Raw genomic sequence first — 8,485 nt, forward strand, 5'->3', positions numbered from 1 at the left:
GTGCGACACACACACACACGCACACACACACACACACACACACACACACACACACACACACACACACACACACACACACACACACATACACACACCACACACATACACACACACTCACAGGAAAAATAAGCCCATGCAGACTCTCAAAGCAATATACTGTCATGCTTAGTCAACAGTTGTGAACATCATCTCTACAGTCATCAGGGGATCAATCAAAATACCATCATCCACAGTTAATAGCTTGCATGGGGGTGTGTGCTGTGTGTTTGCTTTTATCTCCAGGAACTCCAATGTGAGACATCATTCTCTCTCCCTCTCTCTCTCTTTCTCTCTCTATCTCTCTCTCTCTCTCTCTCTCTCTCTCTCTCTCTCTCTCTCTCTCTCTCTCTGGATTCTTGCATGCACAAAGCTCAGCAGCAGCAGTTTCACCATTAATTAATATTTTCTGTTTTAGTTTTTTTGCTTTGTTTTGGGGAGGGTTGTTCCCCCCATTTCCCCCAGATCTTCATGTAAAATACATAATGGGGGTTTATCAGCTTTTTTGGGAGAATGGGGCAGGGGGGTAAAGAAAGCAAGCTTGTTATTTTTCCCGCCCAATATATTTCACTGGGTGTCAATTATATGTCAATTTTCACTATTTTTGGGCTAGCCTGGTCTCTATCCACTGTGGATAGCAGTGGTCCGCTGCATATATTCCCTTCTTTCTTGTTGTCCTTTATGTTTATGTTAAAGGTGCCCTTGCATCATAATCAATGTCCCACTTTTTTTTCTGCATAACTTATGTCAAAATGAGTGTAACAATACTAACAATAATGCATCAGATTTATGCACAAGTTGCTGTTCTCTAATGAGGAACTGAACGGTAAAATTCAAAACAGGCGTTTGATCTTTGAATTGACCAATAAATGTCCTGGGTCAATTAGAGCTGGTGTTTAAATAGTCGTCCTCATCTTGATGTTCACATTTTGTCATCATGAGACCCAGATGATGCTTAACAATGGATGAACAGTACCTTGCCATGGTGATGCTTCAAACAGGATGTTCTCAGACAGGAAGTGGCCACTGAGCTTAGAGTGTCACAGAGTGTCATCAGCAGGTTGCAATAGAGATACCGAGAGACTGGAAGTGTCACAGAAAGATGTAGAAGCGTATGTCCTTTGGCCACATGCCATGCTGATGACCGCGACATTGTGAACAATGCCCTGAGAAACCGGATGATAGATGCCACTCAACTTCAGGCACGTTCAAGGGAGGTGAGAGGCACGTCAGACCATTCGAAAAAGTTTACATCAGCGTGGTCTGCGTGCTAGATGACCTGAAAAGGGTACCTGACTACGCCACCAGGCACGAGCATCTTGCGCGGCCCAGGGAGCATATACACTGGACGAGGTGGGTCTCAGTGCTGTTCTCTGATGAGAGGCGATTCCCGTAACGCAGAAATGATGGCTGCCAACAATGTTGGAGAGATCAAGGAGAGTGCTATGCATTTACTACTCTTGTCACCAGACAAACTTTTGGGGGTGGTGGTGTTACAGTGTGGGCAGGTGTGTCTAATCGGTACAAAACTGTCCTATGCTTTGGAACAAGCCCATACTACCTGAATAACATTAATCCAGTGATTGTGCCCCTACATGAACAACACGGGCCTAATTTCATCTTCATGGACGACAATGCTCAGGCTGCTCAAGCTCACATCATTAGGGAACAGCTGTTGGAGAATGGTGTACCTCAAATGGAATGGCCTGCACTTTCTCCAGACCTGAATCCGATTGAAAACCTGTGGGTTCAGCCGAGTCGCCGTGTAGACGGTTGAAACTCTGCACCCCAGAACCTCAATGACGTGGGGGCTGCCCTTCAAGAAGATTGGGATGCCATAGCTCAGCAGACAATACGTTGACTTGTGAACAGCATCAGATGTCAAGCTGTAAATGATGCTCAAGGGCATATGATGAGTCAGTGACATTTTTTGTTGTGGTTGTAACCACTGTTGTTAACTTTTGCTTTAATGAATTGCTTGAGATGAGGAAATCACCAGTGCATCCTTCTACTAAAATGTCCTTTCATGATATCACTGTACCGTGAACTTTTTACATTTTCCATAAAATTCACTTGAAAGCCAAATATGGCTAACTTTTTGTGAGTATTGTCTATGTCTGTATGTATGTATGTACAAAACCTCTGTCCTGACGATTATTCCATGTAAATATACTCAACAATCTTTGGAAAGAAATATATTTTTAAAAATGCAACCAAAGCATTCAGAGGCGCTTAAGAATTTAAAATGTACTGGTTTTGTTTACAAATGAGAAAAACTAAAACAATAAAATGACATCATGAAGCTATGAAATTTGTTTACATAATCTGAATTTGTGGTTGCAAGTTTTAAAATATTGGTTTCATGTTCTAAACAAGTATTGGTTTTAAGTGTTTTTTAAAAAAATTTGGTTACAAAGTCTGGAATTCAGAATATTCTGGCTGTTCAACATGTACAATGTTCGTGTTTTGTGTTGCAAAATTGTATAGTCCATCTTTGACACTTCTCTGCCTTTCACATGACAACACAATTGACTAGGTTCTGAGCTTCTTGTTCCAGTGCTGTTGATATGACTGCTTTGTGTGTAGACCGTATTGCCTCAATATTTTCCTGAGTTGTTGTTCCTGTGGCTGCCTTAACTTGCTGGCCCTTTAACTCTTATCAGCTTGGCTTTCTGTTCCAATGTGGCTGTTTTCACTACCGTTTGAGGTGCTTGAAGCCTGTCTTCAGATGAACGTTGCACTTTGCACATTTGTACACCTTCTGGCCCTTACTACTGGACAACGATGGAGAAAAAAGAAATCACTTTTTTATCTATTCAATACAGTTTCATCCATAAATGTCCCAAACAAACAAACTTTCAAACGTATTTTCATCTGTCCACATGCTCGCGTTGTATCGGAGATGCTGCATTCATTTTAGTTCTACAGAAAGATAAACAACAAAAGTTACGTTTGTTACTTAACATGATGTTTTAGCAATGCTTTCAGATCTTAACTAGAGTGGGGGTTTGAGAATAAAATTTGCGTGAGTGTTGAACGCCATCGAGACGCAACGAGGTGTTTCCAGCCGGGAAAAGCCACCAAAAAAACAAAACTTGACTTTACTTTTGTACCATGTGACACAATCAGGAATAACCATGGCAAGAGCGACCTCTAGTGGTAAACAAAGAACATACACTAAGAGCTTTTTTTCTTCCTATCTTTTTTTACTCATTGAGGGACAGAACAGAAAAAAAAATGTAGATTCAACTCCTATATATCTTTGGTCATCTGATTGTGACTTTTTTTGTTCGAGGACCGAGAACCAAAAAGTTTGGAAAACATTAAAGGCACCGAGAGGACGACACAATTATGAAGTTTTTATGGCTATTTCTGTCCATGTAAAGCCATCTCTCATCGACGCCATACACGTGAGCCGTTTCCAACAGCTGCTAGCTACATTAATGAGGCCTACCAGTTTCATTTCTGGGTTATCTATTTGGTATTCATAGTAGTACAGTTTCTAGAGAGTTTTTATAAATGTCCTCAATCATATCTTAGTTTCAGTATGTGTGTCATGGCCTGAGAAAGAGCTTGTTCAAACGTCTATGGCCATGTTTTTTAGAAATTCCTTTCAACATTGCATATCGCTTATCGATTCTTTTGAGATATTCATGCATTAACCAAAAGCTTTTCAGGACACAAACATACTCTCAATAAAAATCCCACAACACTGTGAAATATCTAATCAGCATTACTCCACAAGAAGTCATCTCCTTCATCTCAAAATGGTGTGGTGGACGGACAACAGATGCTGACATTACAGTAAACAGTGGCTATTTGGATCCCCTTCTTCCGGCAGGCCAAATCCTTGCTGATCGTGGTCTCACAAGCCAGAATGAAGTCAGGCTGTACTGTGCAATGGTTGAAATGCCATGCATTCACTCGGGGCAAAAAGCAGCTGGGTGCAGTTAACCTGGAAGACACCCGAAGACTCTCAGCAGCACGCACACATGTTGAGAGAGCCATTGGAAAAGCACGCCCCAAGTACAAGATTTTGCTGGACCAGTACCCATTCGTCTTCGCTCCAGTGTTGCTGCCAAGCACACTACTCTGGACAAAATAGTGAGAGTTGCATGTGCCCTTACAAATCTGTGCTCCTCTGATATGCCAATTAATTAACTGTCATGTTCAAATCTTTGCTCCAAATGTACTGTATATACTGTTCAAGTATGTAATCAATCAATTTTTGCATTGCAGCAACTTCTTTCAAAATCTGAAAGTTTGCACAAATGAGGCCTTTAAAAGTCAATTAAACGTAGAGCAATTATACAGGCGTATTTGTCAAAACAGTGCAAGGACTACAGTTAATATTCCCATCTCACATTGATGCAACCAACTCTTGAAAGAACATGGCCTAAATAAATTGCTGCTAAAAAGATATGCTTAAAAATGTAAACAGTGGGATGATTTAAATACCTGAATCAAAACTCATTTGAACAGAATCACGTATTTTGTTGTCAGATTTTTTTAAGTGTGCAGGCTTAACACATGCAATTCTTGAAGTTTGCCTTGTTAGTGTTCTTACGCCATCTATTGGTTTTCGTCAGAACACAGAATTATTAGTCAGAACACGAACAGGGCATATATTTGTTTCACAATGGAGAAATTCCCAATTTACAGCTGCAAAATTATGAAAGGGAGAAAGTAGAAGACAAAAAGTATGTAAATAAATCCAAAATATAAATATAAGCATATTAAAAATGGGTGAGTGGGGGTGAGTCCAGTTTTCAGGACTGCAATAATAATGAGACTGCTTGATTTGGGGGCCATGTTAAATTGTGTCCAGATGTGCTTTAAAACTCATTCATTAGCTGAAAGTTTGGACTGCCTCTGTGTCGTGTGGCGCTACAACAGGGTTGCCCAAACTTTTTTGTCCGAAGATCTACTTTTCGATCAACCAACCTCCCGGGATCGCCCCGTCACCACGCACGCGCGCATACGCACGCACGCACGCACGCACATACACACGCATGCCATGATGAGCAACAGCCTGACGCTGAGGCATGCGACGCACTTTTGCAGCCTATTAACTATCGTAGCTCACGCGTACCGTTTTAAAATGCTAATCGGCCCTCCAGATTCCCATTCTTTGCCCGTCCCTTCGGTGAATTGTATAAAACAAACTCTGAATGAGAATAATGATAACGATAAAAGATTAGCACAACAACTCTGAGCACAAGCTGCAACTGCAGACTGCTGAGCGCTAACAACTTCCGGTGACGCAGTCACATGCCACCGTAGGTTAAAGATGACCCACTTTATTTTAGTTTCTTTTTTAAATGCTTTTTGTGAAAGTGAGAATGATAGAATGATTAGGGTGCAGTGTGCATTAACACAAAAAATATATTAATAACATGCACAGAGATACAAATGTTTTGGGGTTTTTTTCCCCTCTACACACCTCGGATCAATGATCTACTGGTCGATCACGATCGACGTAATGGGCACCCCTGCGCTACACCAACCAACCACAATCAGTTTGTGCATTCCATGAGTTTCTGAGTCCTTCTGTACTTGGGCCCTTGCATCGCGTGCCGTCTGCCAGCTACACGCAGTGTGCCTTGCCCTGGAACCCATTGTCAAACCTTTTAAACTTTGATGATGTGCAAGGTGGCCCTGCAGTTGACCATCAGGCCCCTTAGGTCCACTCCTGCAGCTCCCTCGCTCACTCGGAAGACGTACTCCCTGTCCTGATCAGCTGTCTCCCAGGACACCCGGTGTGCATCGTCTCGGTTCCGCCAATGGTTCTGTCTGCAGGTCGTGTCCCGGTGTGTGTTGCTCTTGCAGTGGCTGCACCACAGTTTACGCTGGCAGGCTCTGGCCAGGTGTTTTAAAACATTTCTGATACCTCGTCCTGGCTCAGTATCAAATTTAGAATAGGTTCGTTGGAGATAGGCACTCAGAAATGAAACACAAGAGACAAATCTGCTACTAACAAATTGCACGTTTATTAGCGCCACAGAATATGTCACACAATCATTCAATAGCACAAGAGACAAATCTGCTACTAACAAATTGCACGTTTATTAGCGCCACAGAATATGTCAAACAAGCAAATATCAGTGTATCAAGCTCTTAGAATAGTATCCAGCCCTTACCGTGCGTCAATAAGATGGAGAGCCAACACCCCAGGTAGAGCGAGCTTCAATACCAGCTGGGCGTCCGTACGCAACCCTTAGCAGACTCTGGACTCTGCGAACTCCGGACTCTAGACTCTACTGGCTCTAAACTCTCAGTATCCGAATCTCTCCTTTTATAGTCTAAGCGTGCCTGACGCCACGCTATCTTTGTTCTTAACAAATGACATTGCTCAACATCACATGACATTGCTGTTTATACAAAGATTGTGACATCGCTGATTATATTGCGACATCGCTGATTATATAGCGACATCGCTGGTCAACATCACATGACATTGCTGTTTATACAAAGATTGTGACATCGCTGATTATATTGCGACATCGCTGATTATATAGCGATATCGCTGGTTACAAAGCTATTGCGAAACATCTTTAAACATGGAAAAACAACACAATATAATTATTCTTACTTCACCAGGTGTCCCTTCATGCCGCATTTCAGACACACCATCTCGGCTGCCGCTCTCTCGGCTCCCCAGTCACCTGCCATCGCAGGTCTTCCTCTCTCCTGGCACACGTTTATCACGTTGTCATCTGTTGCTGCTTCGCACATCTTCTCTGTGTGCTTGTAGCTGCGCAACTTTGTTTTGAACTCAGCAAAAGATATTGTCTCATCACCCTGTGTGATATGGATTGCAAATGGTTTGAGGGCCTCCGACGAACCTTTCAACAACATCGCTCACCAGCATTACTTAATATTGTGATTGTGGTTTGCGCCCGGATCACCACGGAGTAGGTGATCCGGCACTCTCTAACTTCTGGAGTGAAGTTAATTCTGTGCAGAGGCTTATGATGCTTGATCATAGTTAGACTTTATAATAATTCTCAGAATGTGCAAGGCTCTTCACTTGTCATCGACAGCTTCCCGCATGACCAGCGACAAACTTTTATTGTCCTGAAACTGAAGTGCCAAACCTTCCAAACGAAGGTGGTACAACAATTTCACCTCCCATACTTCATATTTCTTCTCATCTCCATCAAACCAGGAGCCGCAAACCAGCGACTGCTGCGCCTCGCGTCGGCTCAGCCGCTCATGGTGCTAGCAACATGCTATCTTCATCGACATGTCAGTGGAAACACGCTGCTGCACAAGTGAGTTTCTTTGGGCCCATAACCTGTTGGCAGAGTAAGCCCTTCCAGCGGCTACACAAAGTGAACATTTCAGTTGTAGCACCAAACATGAAGAACGAAAGCAATTGGTGGCAAATGAAAAACCAGGGAGACGCTCCACTGCTTGTTCAGTCACTCACTGCAATCCACAGCATCTGTGTGCAGGAGGACATTTATTGGCCACGCCCGCACAGGTACACATCAAACCACAAATCAAGATTACATCACAAAATGATGGTTTCTCCATGAAACACATGAAGGAAATAAATAAACTATAAATGAAAGCATTGTTCAAAATGTGCATTGCCACAAACGTCTTGTTGCAACATCATAAAGACCTAAACACTTTTCCAAGCAAATATGAGGTATTTTTGTTATCCCACTAGGAAGGGTTCTGTCAGTCGTCATCTGTACCTGTGGGTAAAAAACAAAAAAACAAAAAACAAAAAAAAGCAAAAAAGGACGTTTCGCTTCTCTCACAGAAGCTTCGTCAGCGGTAGACAACCCTGAAGTCTCCGTGAAGACTCCGGGAAGCAACTTCCCGGAGTCTTCACGGAGACTTCAGGGTTTTCTACGATGGAACTTTCCTGTACGACTGAGAGCCTCCACAATTATCCCACTAGGAGAAAAACATCTAAAAATAAAACATATTACCTTCAGCAGGTAGCTACCACTATGACGAAAATAGGTTTGCAAATGTCTAGGCCTAAACTCATCAAATCTGCCCATTTTTTTTTAAATAAATTATGATCTTGTGGGTCAAGTTACAGCAGCTTTCGAAGTCAAGAGGATGATTTCAAGTAAATTCAAATGGTGGTCTTCCTGTTATGTATGGCTCCTAGATACTTTTCTGTAGGTCTTGGGCTGATACATAAACCACCAAAAATTCTAAGGGTGCTCGTGAGCCTTTTTTTTTTTTTTTTAATTCCACGATACCCTCATAAAACATTAATGGGTTAGCCAGGCCTGATATCTATGCATTCTTCATGGGCGTCATTAGGCCTATTTTAGGGAGGCTTCAGCCTCCCTAAAAATGTCTTTAGCCCCCCTAAATAATTTCATTGCATTATTTAAAAAAAAGTATTATTTATTTGTCCTGTACTTTTGCCAATATATTGCATCAAATTCAATGTAATGTGGCCATTTTAAATTATATT

Source organism: Hippocampus comes, unplaced genomic scaffold (assembly GCF_001891065.2).
Source record: "Hippocampus comes isolate QL1 unplaced genomic scaffold, H_comes_QL1_v1.1 scaffold175, whole genome shotgun sequence".
NCBI lineage: Eukaryota > Metazoa > Chordata > Actinopteri > Syngnathiformes > Syngnathidae > Hippocampus > Hippocampus comes.